Source organism: Mus musculus, chromosome 3, assembly GCF_000001635.26.
Source record: "Mus musculus strain C57BL/6J chromosome 3, GRCm38.p6 C57BL/6J".
Classification (NCBI taxonomy): domain Eukaryota; kingdom Metazoa; phylum Chordata; class Mammalia; order Rodentia; family Muridae; genus Mus; species Mus musculus.
In genome coordinates, this window is record NC_000069.6 from 37,980,935 (window position 1) to 37,997,282 (window position 16,348).

At 45.0% G+C, this 16,348-nt stretch overlaps 1 long non-coding RNA gene and 1 other non-coding gene across 2 annotated transcripts in view; one reads left to right on the top strand and one right to left on the bottom strand.

The window, feature by feature from the left end:
• Gm20755 (predicted gene, 20755) overlaps window positions 1-11,794 on the top strand; it is a 93,916-nt gene extending 82,122 nt beyond the window's left edge. The window contains exons 3-4 of the long non-coding RNA NR_040559.1: window positions 9,163-9,322; window positions 10,346-11,794. This is a non-coding gene — a long non-coding RNA (predicted gene, 20755). The remainder of the gene's footprint in view (window positions 1-9,162; window positions 9,323-10,345) is intronic.
• A 2,376-nt stretch (window positions 11,795-14,170) lies between these two features.
• Gm22899 lies at window positions 14,171-14,301 on the bottom strand. Its single transcript, XR_003954794.1, has one exon. It is a non-coding gene; the product is annotated as a small nucleolar RNA SNORA17 (small nucleolar RNA).
• Window positions 14,302-16,348: the final 2,047 nt, after the last annotated feature.

Consider the following 16,348-nt stretch of genomic DNA (forward strand, 5'->3'; position numbering starts at 1 on the left):
CCAAACCTCTTTTATTTCAGTCTTCTGGAATCCTCTTTAGTTTTCTGGTCTTCCCCCATATTGTCTCCCACCTAAGTACACACACATACCTCACAGTTAATGGCTAGGGTCTGCTTATGATAGGTAGTGTAGAACATGCTTTTCTTAACCTGGGTTACCTTAGTTAATATAATGCTTTCCAGTGCCATCCACTGTTTTGTAAATTTCACTTTTTAAGCAGAGTACAAGTCTATAATATGTGTGCATGTGTACATACGGTGTATGTCGGTGTATTTGTGTACCTTCGTGTCTATGTGTTTGTGTCTGTTTTTGAATGTGTCTGTGTGACTCTATGTATGTGTTTGACTCTATGTGTCTGTGTGTATGTTTGTGTATGTGTGCCTGTGTGTGTCTCTGTGTGTATATGTTTCTCTGTGTGTATGTAGTGTGTGTTTGCCAATTTCTTTAATTTTCTTATTCTGTGGTGCTATTTTTCTGCTTATTATTGAGTTAAAAATTTTACAATTGAATGTTAATTTACATTATTTATTTATTTTTGAGAAAATCTTACACTGGGTTGGCCTCCAACTCCTCAGAATCCTGCATCTCTACCTCTGTCCTATGCATGCTGGGCTTAAAGGCATGCCCCTCACACCAGATTTACATTCACATTCGCCTGCACTCTGGCACTGTGCTTGTGACCAGTCAGGCCCTGTCACTCAGCCTCTGGATCATCTTCATATTCTAGGTTTGATTTGATGTTTGTTTTCTCCATTGTGATGTGAAAGCCCCCTGCCCCCTTACATCTCTTACCTGAGATGAAGTTTATCCATGTCCTCAGTCTGTGCCATGTCATGTTCCAATGTCATGTCCTCAGTGAAGGTCGTGACATTAGTGAAAGCTTAATGTTACAGCCTGGTTGTTCATGGGCGACCTTGATTTTACCCTTAGGGAACTCATGCTTAAAATGACAATACGTTTGTTCATGGGTGACTTGAACTTACATGACCTGTGCTGCTTTGCTCTTTCCGCTCTGCTCTTTCCGCTCTGAGGGATGTATGTGTAGGCGGAATGTTTTTGTGCACTGTGTAAAGGTTGTCCATGTGTTATTCAAATGCTGTTTCCTGTGCTCTCATAGTTTGTTTCAAGCTGAACATGGCATTGTAATGCTATGGTTATAATCTCCTGTCTCAAATTTGTGTAAATTTACCACTTTTTTCTCTGCCTTGTCAGTAAATGCTGATTATCTGTTGGCTGCAAAGAAGAGAGAATAGGGAAGAAACTTCTCCCAGCCAGGGGAAGGAGAGTGAGAGTGAAGGATTAATTCACTTGTTACATTTATATTAGAAATAATCACACACACACACACACACACACACACACACACACACATATAACTACTGTCTTCTAGAATTACATTTGATTTTAGTCAAAAGGCCAAGAATATTTTCTTACAAAATGCAAGATCAAGTAAGAGGTCATGAGCAAACCAGAGACCTCAGTGGTGTTCACTGTCTCTGTATGCCACCACTGTCTCTGTATGCCACCATCTGCAGAGAGCACAAAACAAAGCCTTCCCAGTATGTGATGCAGTACTTGGAGGAAAATACAATCTACGGTCCTTCCTCTATGCTTAGCAAACAAAAAGCATACTTAAAAATGCATGTGTGTATAACAATCTTTATCTATGTATTCAAAATTTCTAAGTTGATAAATGAGTTGACTCTGCTGAATGGTAGCCTATGTGGTAAATCAGTCAGATCATTTTCAAGCCTTTTTTGTCTTGTGGATAAAGACATGTGACTCATAAAGACACACGAATAACATTCTACACCCAGAGCTGCAGAACATTCAGCTATGCTGCCTCCGGGTGCCTAGAAACTTCTCTTACCCGATGTATTGCTTCTATTTCACAGCCTTTTCGAGAGTTACATCTTTTTTTTTTAATTATTTTTATTTTATATGTACAATTGTCTTGCCTAAATGTATGTCTGTACACTGCACGCATGCCTGAGATCATGGAGGCAAGAAGTGGGCATCGAATCCCCTGGAGCTGAAATTACAGGTAGTTGTGCAGCATCATGTGGTACTAGGAAATGGACCCAAGTTGTGTGGAAGATCGGTCACTGAGCTCAAGTGCTGAACCATCTCTCCAGCCATGATAGTCACATGTTTTAACACTGGGAAATAACTTTTATTCTTGATTATGGATCTTGACCTTGAATTCTAACTGTTTGGGCTTAATATTGCCTCTTGGAGTTTTTATCTTTCATCTTATATTTCACGGTAGTAGAATATATTAGCATATCCTTTCTGTAATTGCCAAGTTCTCCTGTAGGGTTGACCTGACCAGCCTGATGAGGGAATGTAACTCATGCAGAGAGACTGGGTTTGGGTGGATGTCGCTTGCTCAGGCAGAGGGTACCAGGAAAGTAGGAAACCTAGAAACCCAGGACATTTGTCTTATTCCTCTGAATCAAGGATGTTGATGGTGTGCAGCTCAGCAAGGAGGCCTTGGCTGGTCCAAGGGAGGTCTTTGTAGTGGAGCAATCTCAGGCTGCAGTCATCTGGGAGGAGGAAGCTGTGTCACTAGGTTTGCCATACATTGGTCAATCATTGGCAAGCATGCTTAAAACAATGGAAGGCTTTGTCAGTTCCCTGGGCCTGATTCAGGAAAGGCTTTGCCATTCTTGTGGATCTCAGGCACTGGGGTCTGTGACATGGCTGTGCTCACATCGACAACGCACATTCAGTCTGATCCTTAGGCATAGCTATTTACATATTTAGAGATATGGGCATTTTAGTAGTGGATAGATTGCTATAAACACTAAACTGAGTGTTTTGTCTTAAAGAATTGTATTAGTATCCTTTAAAATGAGCAATAATGCATCCAGACAGAACAAACTCTAATGTGCCATAATCACTCTCGTTGTCTGGCATTGGTTCTAGTTCCTCCTTCCAGAATCTGCCAGCGCTTGGTTTCCAGTGCACCCTGCAGAGGTAACAGAACATTTTGTGTAATATGCCATGAATATGTGAGTGAGCATTTCCAAATCCCTTGAACTATATTTATAATAATAATGATAATAATAACATTATTATTATTATTATTATTATTATTATTACAATACCATAATAACAATAATAAAGGTAATTATTATAACCTTTGACTTGTAGATTGTTGCTTTTTCTTGCAAGCAAATAACATTTTCTTCAGTCTTTTAAAGAGACTGTGCAGGGTTCCATCTTACAGCAGGTACATTTCATTTCACCATCTCAAAATTAACACATGCTTATGTTCGCTCCACTCTTTCGATTTAAAAGCAATTGCTTTGAGTAACCTCTACAGAATTCATTTCTCACATGGCTAACCCACCTATAAATCCTGGAACTGGAGTTAGGCATTGAAGACACATTGAAGACGCCTGTTTAGAGAATGCAATGCTTTCAATCTTGAGAATGCAATAAACCAAACATTATGAAATGTAAGGAAGCAACAGAATAGCAGATCATTCCCCTCCTCATTCCCTCACGTATAACGTTGTCCCCTCCAAAGCCTCTGTGTTACCTTCCGTGGGAGAAAGAAGTCACACACACGTGGCTTGTGTGAGGAGGTTAAGGACTGACTGTTGAGGCTGAGGGGTGGACGGCTGGAGATGGCTTTGGGCTACTCGCATAAATTCTTCCAATCTTGCCTTTCCTTAATCAGAAAGCATTTCAGCTGCACTAAGAGAGGTGAGTATGCAGGGGAGGTTCAGAGGCAGGACATGCTCTAACTTTAAAGGATGAAGAGACCCCATGCTACGGTGGACAGGCGTCCTCTAGGTGTTGGATATGGCAAAGTCCCCAGGGAGACACAGAGCCTTCCTGACTCCCTGACCTTAGTTTCATGTTCCCCTCGTCAGACTTCCGTACTGTAGAATGTGAGGTAACTATCTTGTTTTAAACTCCTAAGTATGTGTCGTGGAGACCAAGCTATGCCCTGCTCACACTCCATACTGGGCGAGACTGTTGTGTCAGGCTGTGTCTTACCCGGGTGACTCCATTTAGCAAGCAGCATGTCACTGCATTATAAAGGCAGATGCAGACACCACTGCCTGTCTATTACCACCCAGGAGACACAGACCAAAAACTTACTTCTGAAAGCCCAGGGACCTACTCTAAATCCACGAAAACGTGTGTGTGCATGTTAAACCCCGCCAGAGAAACCAGGCTGTGGTGCCCAGTTCTCTCTTTCCCTACTCTACCGGCCATATTATTTAACATTTCAACTTAATTATAGCAATCTTACTAGAATTGTAATCTGGAGGTTATGCAATTCCTAGCCCTGGGTTTTAGTGACTGGTTTGAAGTATTAATTTCCTAGCATACATACTACTTTAGTAAAACATTGGGAGATATTTCATCAGAATTAGGAAAATAAATTCAGTATTAAATTTATAACTAGAGGGTTGGGAAAACAGGTCAGAGGTTAAGAGCCCTTGCTGCTTTTGCAGGCCTAGGTTTTGTTCCAAGCACCCACAATTTGACTCACAAGTGAGTGAAAACGGGGGCATGACTGATCCTTGGTATAGCCGAGGAGACGGTTTTTATTGCAGAAATAAGGGAGAGTCGAGTCAGGGGCATGTGGAAAGAGTTCCAATAGAACTTGGCTAGGAGAATAGACAGGGCCGTAGGGGAGGTCGAGGGAGAACCAGAGAGAGGGGCAAATGATGGGGCTAGAAGAGAGAGACGAACCAAGAATGGGAATCAAGAGGAGCCAACAGGCAGAGAAGAACCAAGGGAGCCAAAATGGCTGAGTGATAGAGGAAAGAGAAGCCGGGGAAAGGATGTGAGTCTCAGGGATGGAGAAGTTTAGGATGACATGTGCTGAGAGGAGCCAGGACTCTGTATCAGATACTTGTAACTGAGAGAGCCTGGTAGCTTGTAGCTCCTGCTTTGATGTGATAATAGGCACCTCAGCCTTAGAGCCAACAATAACTGCTTGAAAGTCCAATTCCAGAAGATCTGACACTCTCTTCTGGCCTCTGTGGCACTGCATGCATAGGGGAGCATAAAGAGTCTCAGAGCTACAACACTCTTTCACATATAATGAGACAAATAGAAATTTAGAATAAAAGTTATAATTAGTCTCCTATGTGTTTAAATTAAAAAAACCTAATATTTTTCTTCTTTGACCTCATGCCTGCTTCACACCTGTAAAAGCATGTTCTCATTGTTAGGAGAGGTAGAATATAGATGCATACTTTAAATGAACTCAGATCTGGGCCTTATCAATGTCCCCCCTCACTATTAATGACGAATAGTACAGCTTTCATGGATACCAATGAGATAGCATCATGGCCATGGGAAAGGAGATTGAAAGACACACCCTGGCTCCTTGCATGTGTAGACTGGGGTCAGTGGAGTTTAAAAAAAGCATCCAAAAAGCTTTAAGCTAACTTAATATGGAAGATATTAGGAGCTGGAGCCCTCTGCTGCCTGTCCTGGGGGCCATGGCGTTCTCTGTAGGAAGCTGAGCAGCGAAGGCCTCGCTTGTGGTTTCTTTATAATTAAAGCTGAGACTTACTCCTTAACTAACCCAGCTGGGGACTCTGTATGCAAGCCCTTTAGTAAAGAGCTGAAGCCCCCTGGGCTTAAACAGTTTTGCAATGGGGACCACCCTGAGGAGGAGCAGGGAACCCGCAGAGTTTGGAGGCTCCATTCATGGGCTGCATGGAAAGAGATCTCATCTTTATCTCTCTCCACAGTCTGCTGTGCAACCCTCCCAAACAGGTCACTTCAAATCCAGCCTTGCCCAAAGGGCTTCGAATCCTGCCACTCACCCCGGCTCTCAAGTCCTCATGTGTACTTCAGTGTATCATTTAAGGAGGAAAGTCAATTCTGAATGATCTTAATTTCCATTTTAACATATTTAAAAATTGCCAGAGAGAGTCTAGCGGTAATTTAGATCACTAATAGTGATTTGCTGAGTGAAACCTGAAAACCAAACGCATCAGGCTGCTTTCCACTCTTGTTGATTTTGTTTAAGCAACAATTATCACAGAGCAGCATTAAAAGTGGGATTCCTAACACTGTCTGCTATTTAGGTTCATTTGACTCCGATGTGTGCAGCGTTGAATGACGAAAAGAAAGAGTTCTTCTGACACCCAAGGGGTACAAGCAGATAAGCTCCAAGCCTGTTTTTGTCACTATTTAAGAAACCATGTCCTCTGAAATCCATGCTGACAAGCTGTGTGGTGGTGGAAGGTCTCCTGCTGTGGGCCACGCACTTGTGGGGTGTGTAGCCTTGACCCCTCGTGCGGCTTTTATTCTCAACAGTGTCATTAGGACAACAAAGACTGAGCAGATATTTCAGTGGAGATCTGGGAAACACCGAAGTTTATCAGCTGCCACTGAACATCACAGAAGGGGCTTAAGCGCAAACTGACATTTATTAGGTCGTATAAATGGAGCATGCTGGGCTATGTCTCCTTCCTCCTGTGACATAAATGACTTCCTATAAGGTCACCACAAGCCTACGGGAAAGCAGTCTCTGTTTTCTCCACAGCTCAAACTGGAATTTCATCCTATCATTTTGAAGGGGTCTGATTTGTTTCGGGAATGCCTGTCTTTTTTGTTTTACCTAGAATTTTGGGGTGCAGTCATATACTGGGGTGCCTTAAGTGAGAGCTCCAAATCCTGTCAGCTTTAGGTGCAGAGTGGCCAGAGTACTCAAGGCTCCAACTCAACCCCCCACCTCTACCCTCAGTGACTTTATTCTGCTATCCTAATAAACGGCCAGTTACTCATTCGACTACCATATATAAGCAAACAATGTGATCCAGTTAAAAGTAATAAGAGGAAAAGGAGGAGACAGCGGGCTCAAGGTGGGATTCCTCAAGAGCAGGGCAGCCGCTCGCAGTCGCTCTGACTCGGCAACTGAGTCCTGTATTGCCCTCATTTATAGAGAGCTGAGACAGGCTGGTAGTGAGTCTGGCGCATCACAGTGAAACTGGTCTCTTAGGGCCAGTGAGGGGAAGATCCGTGAGAAGTTATTCCTTCTACGGGAGAAGGCCATTCCATATAGTGGGAGGAGCTATCACTGATGAAATGTACAACCGAGCGAAGCTGAGAACAAATGGTGAAGACCTGGCACTCCTTACAGGACCCAGGACAGCAAATGGGCCGTAAAGCAGAGTCAGTGGGACGGTAAAACCAAAGCCCTAGTGTCTCAGCCTTTCCCTAAACGTTTTTGGTGACAGGATCTACTACGGAAAACAGGCTGTGTGAGGGTATTAGTCATTTTATAACGACACTGACATACAATGTTCTCTCAGCGGCCTTTCCTTTACACAAAAGGAAAATCAGATCCGCCCTTCTCACCATGGTGATTGCTACGGAGAGGTGTCCACCGGCACCTTCTGAACTCCAGCAGAGTTTCAGCAAGGAGGTCCGGGGGTGGGTAGGGCGGTTGCATAGGCAAGGAAGACCCAGCAACTCCCCTCCCTGATAAGAAGTTCTATAGCTCACAACTTTCAATTCCTCTGGCTACAGATGGCATGCCTCATGCACTCTGATGGCAGTAGTCATCAACATAATGGACCTTGGAGGGGGGGGGCATTAGAAAATAATCCTGGGCATCTGATATTTAACCAAAATATCAGGAGTATCAGAACCTCATTGGTCTAAAAACCAATGGATTTTTGTGAGCATCTGTAAGATTTTGGCAAGTATTGAAACTGGGTTTTTCTAAAAGACAATGGAAGCACACAAATTGCTAACCTGTGACTGGCCTCTGAGGTTGCTCATTACACTGCAGAGACTTCTCTGTGTCTTGTTCCTTAGTGTGTGGTACGTGTGAAGTTTCTAACCCTCCATTATCAATGCCATGTTAGTTTCTGAAGCTGCACACCCTGGTTCTTTGCGTTTGAATAAAATAGCAGTCTAGTGCCTGCTCATGACGGGCCTATAGAAGCCTTTACGAATAAAATGAGAGAATATTTCCTGCTGGGGTCTGGGAAGATGGGTCTGAGAAGATGAGTGTTATCCTGTAGACACGAGTGAGGAACAGAGTTCAAAATTCAGAACTCATGTTAAATATAAAAGCTACGTATTGTGATGTCTGCTTTAAATCCCAGAGCTAGGTGGGTCTCTAGGGCTCGACAGTCAGGCAGTCTTCCAAAAATGGTGAGTTCCAGGCTCAATGACAGACTTTCTCTCCTAAAACATGATTGGGAAGCAACTGGGCGAGACACCCCACAGCAGCCTCTGGTATCCACGTGTGCTCACACACATGTGAAGACACACAGAACTGACTGAGTATCTGCTATCCACGTGTGCTCACACACATGTGAAGACACACAGAACTGACTGAGGAGCAGGAGCAGTGTTGACCGTGCTTGATTCTCTTCCGGGACTCACACTTGGTCCATAACTTCCTGCAATTCCAGATTCAGGAGACATGATACGGTTGTACACACGTACACATAGAGACACACACAGACACACACACAGATACACAGACAGACAGACAGACACACAAATATACAAACACAAATCAAATCTTTAAAAAATTAAAGAATTAACTTTTTTTTCCTTTTTCTTTTTTTTTAATTAGGTATTTTCCTCATTTACATTTTCAATGCTATCCCAAAAGTCCCCCATACCCATCCCCCCAATCCCCTACCCACCCACTCCCCCTTTTTGGCCCTGGGGTTCCCCTGTACTGGGGCATATAAAGTTTGCAAGTCCAATGGGCCTCTCTTTGCAGTGATGGCCGACTAGGCCATCTTTTGATACATATGCAGCTAGAGTCAAGAGCTCCGGGGTACTGGTTAGTTCATATTGTTGTTCCACCTATAGGGTTGCAGATCCCTTTAGCTCCTTGGGTAATTTCTCTAGCTCCTCCATTGGGGGCCGTGTGACCCATCCAATAGCTGACTGTGATCATCCACTTCTGTGTTTGCTAGGCCCCGGCATAGTCTCACAAGAGACAGCTATATCTGGGTCCTTTCAGCAAAATCTTGCTAGTGTATGCAATGGTGTCAGCGTTTGGAAGCTGATTATGGGATGGATCCCTGCATATGGCAATCACTGGATGGTCCATCCTTTCGTCACAGCTCCAAATAAGAATTAACTTTTTAAAAAGAGAAACATTATGCCTGCTGAGAAATTACTAACCTTTCAACAACTACCCACCAGGGACAGAGTGCAGACATTTGACAGCAGAGGGCAGTCGCTGGCCCACCTCAGTGGGACATGGAACTCTGAAGACACTGCTCCTCCTGATGCTTGACCGCTAAACTGAAGGCAGCCATGAAAATGGATCCAGCAGCTGCCACAGACCTCCAGGCTGGCTGAGGTTTGTCTTCTGCTCTGAGGTCCTTTTCTTATAGATATTTAGGGGCAGTGGTGGGAAAATACTCAGATCTTCTACTGTCTCCAGGTTTAACTGACACGAACACTGCCTCTCGATACACGTCTCCCTCAGGGTGAGGCAGAGTTGTGAAGCAAGGATGGTCCAGTCTACCTGCATGGCTAGTTGTTGTGGGCTGCAGATTCATGCTAATAACTTCCACTAATCCTGAACATCAAAAATGCCTCTGGAAAGAGGTTTATGGTCTCTGTGAGGCTTGCGATTATTTTCTTAGCTCACTCATGTGGCCACCTCCACAGGGCTGTGAGCAAAGCACCTAAGAGGTGTCAGCTCAGTGAATCCTCACCAGCATCCTGTGAGGTCCTGGGCTTGCCTCCATGTTTGTAAGTCAAGGCTTAGAGATATGGGAAGGAGACCTTCTGGAAGCATGGCAGCCATAGTCTGAATTACAGTGGGCTGGCTCCCAACTAGCATGTTAACCATCTTTATGTTCCCTTCTTTGCAGCCCCGTAAGAAGCTCACAAGAGCAGACTCAATGCTACCATAAATTTCCATCCTCTATTTTATGAGAAATAAAGTATGTGCCAATCTGGACCTCATGGGTAATTGTAGTACACTAGCAGGTCAGACTTTGGAGCCCTTAAGTACTGGGAAATACTCAATCAAGAGCGAACCAAACCAGGGCATTTGGAGATGTTGATCGGAGTTGGGCCAGATGAAGCCAGTTTCTAGGGAATGTGTGATAATTTTATAGCTAGGTCAGTCTAGATCAGATTGGCCTGTGGTTGTGTCTTACATTAATTGCTATGGGGAGTCCTAACACACTGGGGGTGGATCCCTAGGTTGGAGTCCTGGAGAAAGTGAGATGAGCATCATCTCTCTCTGCTCTTGATGCTGTTGTGATGTGACTGACCAGCTGCTTAAGTTCTGACTTCTGCACATGGTAGACTGTACCCTGAAACCATCGGCTCACATCAGCCCTTTCTTCCCCATATTGGTTTTTGTCAGAGTGCTTTATCACGGGAACAGAAGGAAACCCAGGACAACTGCTGGACATTCATACCTGCCTGTGCACCATCTAAGCAAAGCAAGCGCTCATCTTGAGAGTGAGGCTGAGCCCAGTGCCTCCGTCTGTTAGATTCTGCTGCCTACCAATCTCTGTCCATTTAGCCTCACCACAGCATGGCCTGTTTTCCTTTCTTCTGCCTCTGGATTGATTAGCTGCTTTGTGTCCCTGGGAAGATGTATTATTAATGACTTCTATGAGAGACAAGGTTCATGGTTTACAGAGTTGTCAGTCAGTGGCTACATGGCTTCAAGGCCTTTGGCCAGACCATCCACAATGGCAGAAGAGCCTGAAAAAGAAGGCCATTCACCCTGTGGTCATGACAACGAAGAGAGAGGACAGGACTGGGGTCCCAGCACAGCTTTCAAAAGCATGCCCAAGTGAGGTCCCTGGCACAAGACCCCTCGTCCTAAAGGTTCTGCTTCCTCCCACTAATGTCATTGATTGGTGACCCCCACCTTTAGTCTATGGGTTTTGGGTATGTTTAATACTCCTAGGAGTTCCACAAAGCACCCCCATTCCATCTGAGCTCCTCTCTCTTGTGTCCCTAACTGTTCACTGGATGCCAATTTTAGAATACACAAATGTCCTTGTTCCTCTCAGACTAAACTATAAAAACCACTCAGGGTAGAAAATCCTTCACTTCCTTTTAATCTCTTTATATCACTTAGTGGGATTCTTAATTCATAAATGAATGAAAACCAAGGCTGAGCCTGCTTAAAGAGAGCATTGCACACTTGGTCAGGCTAGCTGAGGGTCCAGCCCAGCTCTGAGCTGCCTTGCCTACTTCATTCAATATCATTACTGTTAATCTCAGGCCCTCAGGCCAGAAAAGCATCTATCCCACAGCAAAAGATCTCCTAGACAATGAAGACTGTATTTTCCCTTTGCTGGCAGGAAAATTATCTGTCATCCAGGAAACCATCTCTCTCCATCACAGCTGCAAGAAGCAGGAATAAATTAATAAAATCAAGATGTCTGGACCACCCTGGACCACAGCACTTCCTTGCACTTACTGTGTCTTGTTAATGAATGTCCCTAGCCCTAGAACAGTAAAAATATGTTAATTTTGTGTACCTTTCTTTGTATTTACATCATTAATAAGGTATTGGCTTTTGTAATTTAGTTTTTCTCTTTGAATACCACACAGTAAGTTACTTGTATCCAAGGTAATATTGATACACTTTGGGTTAAATTCTACTATGTTTCTCCTGTTACTTGCATGGATGCTGTCTTTTATGGCCCTTAGTTTTATGGCTTTCCTCTTGTGTTCCTATTAATTCTCCCCTTTTCATTTCTTCATCTTTAAATTGGAATGTGTTCTTTTCTAGTCCTAACAGCTACTCTAAAGCATGTGGCATTGAAGTTATTAAATTAAAAAATTTCAATCTATTTTTCTTAAAGATAATTTGTAAAAGGTTCTAGACGGTCTCCTAGTCCCTTCCCAGGGCTGAGGTAGAACATGTGACTGTAGACTCTACTCCTCGATCATCTGCAAACAGAAAACTCAAGAGCCTAGCAGCTGGCTGAAAGTGAACACTTGTTTCTCCTCTTGTCCTAGGCCAGATGTGGTCCTCGCTAAATAGGGTCCAACTCTAAAAGTTTCTCATTATTGCAAGAATAAGCCTGTTACTTTGTGGATCGAAAAATTTAACATCTCTGGATTCCCCACAGGATGAACTCAGCATCCCAGATGTTGTTTTTGTTTGAGTAAAATATGAACTATATTTAAACATACCTACTGCTGTGTAGCCAGTTTGCTTTTCTCCCCTCTTGAAAGATCTGGTGGAGGACAGAAGCTTTGTTGGGGCTCCTGGGGGTCCAGCTGCTTCCTGAGACACGCAGCTTGGGGGCCAGTGCCTCTGGGTTATGAACTTTTGAAATGATCCTGCTGAAGTGTGTATTTTGACTTTGGGATTTTTCCAGATGTGACAAAGTGGGCCCCATTGTGTGCATAGTTTGTGGGACTCAGTGTTCTTCTCAACGTGAGACTCTGAGCTGACACAAGTTTAGAGAAGTTTGCCTTGAGTGGGCAAGTTAGCTCAGCTTTGGGTCCTGCTTCATTCCATTGTTTGAATGTTATACGTTTAACTGAGTCACTCATCTGTGCTTTTTTTTCTAAACTTTTTTATTGGTTCTTTGTAAATTTCATATCATGCACCCCAGTCCCACTCATCTCCCCTGTCCATTGTATCTGTTCTCTGCTCTTGCAGCATCCTCTCTAACAGAAAAACAAATCTCACCGTGGAAGCTGTAGTGTGTCAGTGGGTCCCATAGGACACCCTTGTCCACACTTCTTTGCTTGCAAATGTTCACCTCAACGACTCAGGCTTCTGCTGCTCTATCAATACTGGAACCTCATTGGGACTCCTCCCAGGTATCCTGCTATTGTTCTGTGTTAGAGATCCTATAGTTTTGGATCTTTAGGACCAGCTCCTTTATGAACTCCAGTAATTCATAGATGGGGTAGATGTTGGGATGGGCCAATTCAAAGGCCTGGATCTGGGGCTGAGAGGTATCTGAGCTGGTCAGCCTGCTAGCTTTCCCTCTCTCCCACTCTGAGGGCTGGTTCACCAGCAACCTCTGCAACCAGGGACAGCTTTATCCTGCTGCCCAGGCAAGGTGTGGAACACTCTCCCAAGTGTTGTTCTGGTGAGGGACTGGGCCAATCTCCCACGCTCATGATCCCAGGGCCAGCTCTCCCTCTGCCATAGAAGATGAGGCAGGAGGAGTGGAGGAGAGTGTCTTTCCCTCCACTAGGTCTGTTCCCAGCAGACAAGAGGCAGGACCAGCTCTCCTGTGCTCATTCCCTCAGGGCTGTCTCACCAAAGCCAGTAAGGTCAGCTCTACTGGGCTGCTGCTGCTTAGGAAAGGTGCAAGGTCTCTCTCCCCTGTGCTGCAGATGGGGAAGGCCAGGGCCAGTTCTCCTGCCCTCATGACCTCAGGGTTAGATCTCTTGCCTCCCACAGATAAGGGATGAGGTGAGAGGAGGGTATCTCTTCCTTAGCCAGCCACTGTACAGGGAGGTAGTGGGAGGGCCACTCCCTTCCTCCCCAACTCTCCAGAGTATTGTAGCTGGCTAGGGGCAGTTGGCTCTCCTTGATAGCATGCCTCCAGGGCCAGTTCTCCCAGGAAGCCCTGTGAGTTCCTCACAGCCCTCAGATGACCAGGCATGTCTGCCTGGGCTTTGGTGGTAACAGACCCCTACTGCTGCAGGGTCGTGGCCCCAGATGTGGCCCCAGGCAGCATCACTGGCTACTCACGTCAGGCTTGTTCCTCACTACCCTTGAGTCTCCAGTTCTGCCTCTCTTTATTGTGCCCACATCCTTCTGTTTCTCTCTCTTCCATTTCTCCAGCACTTACTTGTTCCTTTTAATGATCCCCAGGGTCTCTGAGTGTCTGGAGTTGCCTCAGGAGTGGTCTCAGGACTACTACATCCCACGTGTACACTATGGCACTGGGCAGGAGTCATCTCAGGCATGGTCTGCCCCCCAAAGGCCTGTGAGGTGCCAGACTGGTGGGCATCTCAAGCCAGCTTCCTGTCCAGGTCCCGTGGTGCTGGTCCAGTGGTTGTCTGGATCCTTCCTAGCCCAGGTTTACCCAAGTCACCTCACTCGATGGTTGTCTGTCTTGGGCTCACTCTTGCCCAGGGACTGCAGGCCTGGTCAGGGTTCTTCTAGTCTCCAGCTTGCTCTCCATGCTGGGAGCGCATCCAGGCCTGCCTGGCACCAGACTGATGGTCATCTGAGGCTCATATGTTTTCAGGGATTATTAGGCTACTAATCATTTAGATGTTCATAGGTCAGAACACTGAGTGTAGACATAGCCTCTCTCCTCTCTGCCACCTACTACTGTACATGTGACACAGCAGCCACATCTGCAACACCTTGAGGGAAGTGAGGGCTTTATTTTTATAAAAGACATTTTAACATCCCGGAGCCATTTTTAAATTTCATATGTAACTATGCTCTGTGACTATTAAAATGAGGAAACAGAAAAACACATAGTGAATGGGGTGAGACTTCTGACTGGCAGCCATCTGATGTTAACACACTGTAGCCATTTCAAATCTCAGAATTAGAGCATCACACAACATGAAAACATGGGGAGAGGTTTCAGAGCCAAGACTGTGGGCTTTACGAATTTCCTGGTGAGGAGTCTAAGGAAGAGAGTGCAAGTGGGTAACAGCCCGGACAGTGGTTTGTGGAATCCAAGTTTCATTTCTGATACAATGTCCAGAAACCTACACTATCCTTTTGCATGTGTGTGGTGTGCCTTACGCATGCACATAGAGATCAGAGGTTGAAGTCAGGTGTCTTTGTTCATTGCTTTTCCTCCTCATTGAGGCAGAGTCCTCAAGTGTTTGTGTGGAGTGAAGAGTCAGAACATCCACCCTGCTGATTATATAACAAGTATTCTATTACTCAGCTGCCTCCTCAGCCCACCATATAAGTTTATGTATCCTTGCAACTGTGGTGACAGGAGGGAAGGTACTCTTAACAGATAGAGCCATGCTTGCCCCTCTCTTTGGCTATCAGTGGGATTGGAATTACCCCAGGGGTCTCATGTAGGGAAGGAAAAGAAAAAAAGGTTAGGGTACTGGTGCCAACTGGAGGAGGACCTTGTTACTAGGAAGACATTGTGACAGACAGGTCTACAGGGGAGTCACACCCTGACAGTGATGGTGGTGGGGCCAGAACCTGAGCAGGACTGCTCAGCTGTGCATACCTCTGACTATCTATTTGAACTTCAGTCTCTTGTTAGTGTCTCTGAGATGGCCCTGGAGGACTCAGAGAACCTCGTGTTTCCTCTTCCCAGTGTGGCCACACTGAAGAATCCTTTTTCTGTTGTTTGTTTGTTTGTTTTTACTTTATGGTTCAATTGGTCTATTAAAGACAGGTGTCTGAGACTGGTCTTTTAGGGCTGCTGGGCCCAACTCTGATTATAACAACTACAGTGCACAGTGGTTTGAAACTCAACTTTGATCATAATGTAGCAATGTTAATCTAAGTGCAAAATTTTCATCTCTGTGTCAGTGTGCCAAAGTGACTCTTGGTGTCTGGGAATCTGGTGGTGGTGAGAAATCATAAGTTAGTAACTGTGACAGGCACCAGAGAGTTAAAATGATGCATGCAAGAGTCTGCAATGAGCACCAAGCAATAAAAGCAAATGGGAAATTCCAGGTGTTGGAAATACACATCTGACTTTCCAGCTGCTGGCGGGGCTGCTGAACCAGAGGTGAACTCGCTCTTGACACAGCAGCTGTGACCATGTCTCTCTCCAGCCCTCTGTGTTAGCAAACATGTTTTTATTCCCCACAATGGAAGGCCAGTGAATGTATCTGAGGCATGTGACCAGTCTGTAGGTGTGCTGTTGACTGTGAAAAGAATTTGTATCTATACTCAGGTGACAGACAACCAAGGAAATGTTCATAGGAGCCATGGTGCCTTTGGTAAGGAGTGAACCTGGCTGACGGAAGCCATGACATGAGGGTGCTCCCAAGCAATGGGAGCAGTTGGTGGCTCATTCTAGGTAGGGGTGTTCAATTTTAGCCTCTTTGGGGCACATTGGATGGAGAATAAATGTCTTGGGTCACAGGTTAAATCCAGGTTTTTCCAGCCTGTGGTGTGTGTGTGTGTGTGTGTGTGTGTGTGTGTGTGTGTTCACTCCATGTGACACTGTGTCTGATATTGCTGATATTGCTGTCTACAAAGTTCACATCTGAGAACCCCATAATTGAGCCACACACAAATAAATCATGGGGCTGGGGAGATGGTTTAGTCAGTAAAAAGCTTGCCACACAAGCATGAAGGATGTGAGTTCTATCGCCAACACTCTCATCGAAAAAGCTGTATGTGATGGTGGACTCCCATAATCCCAGTTCTAGGAAGAGGAAGAGGATCTCTGGGCCTAGTGGCCAGCTAGCCTTGGTGAATGGTAAGCTT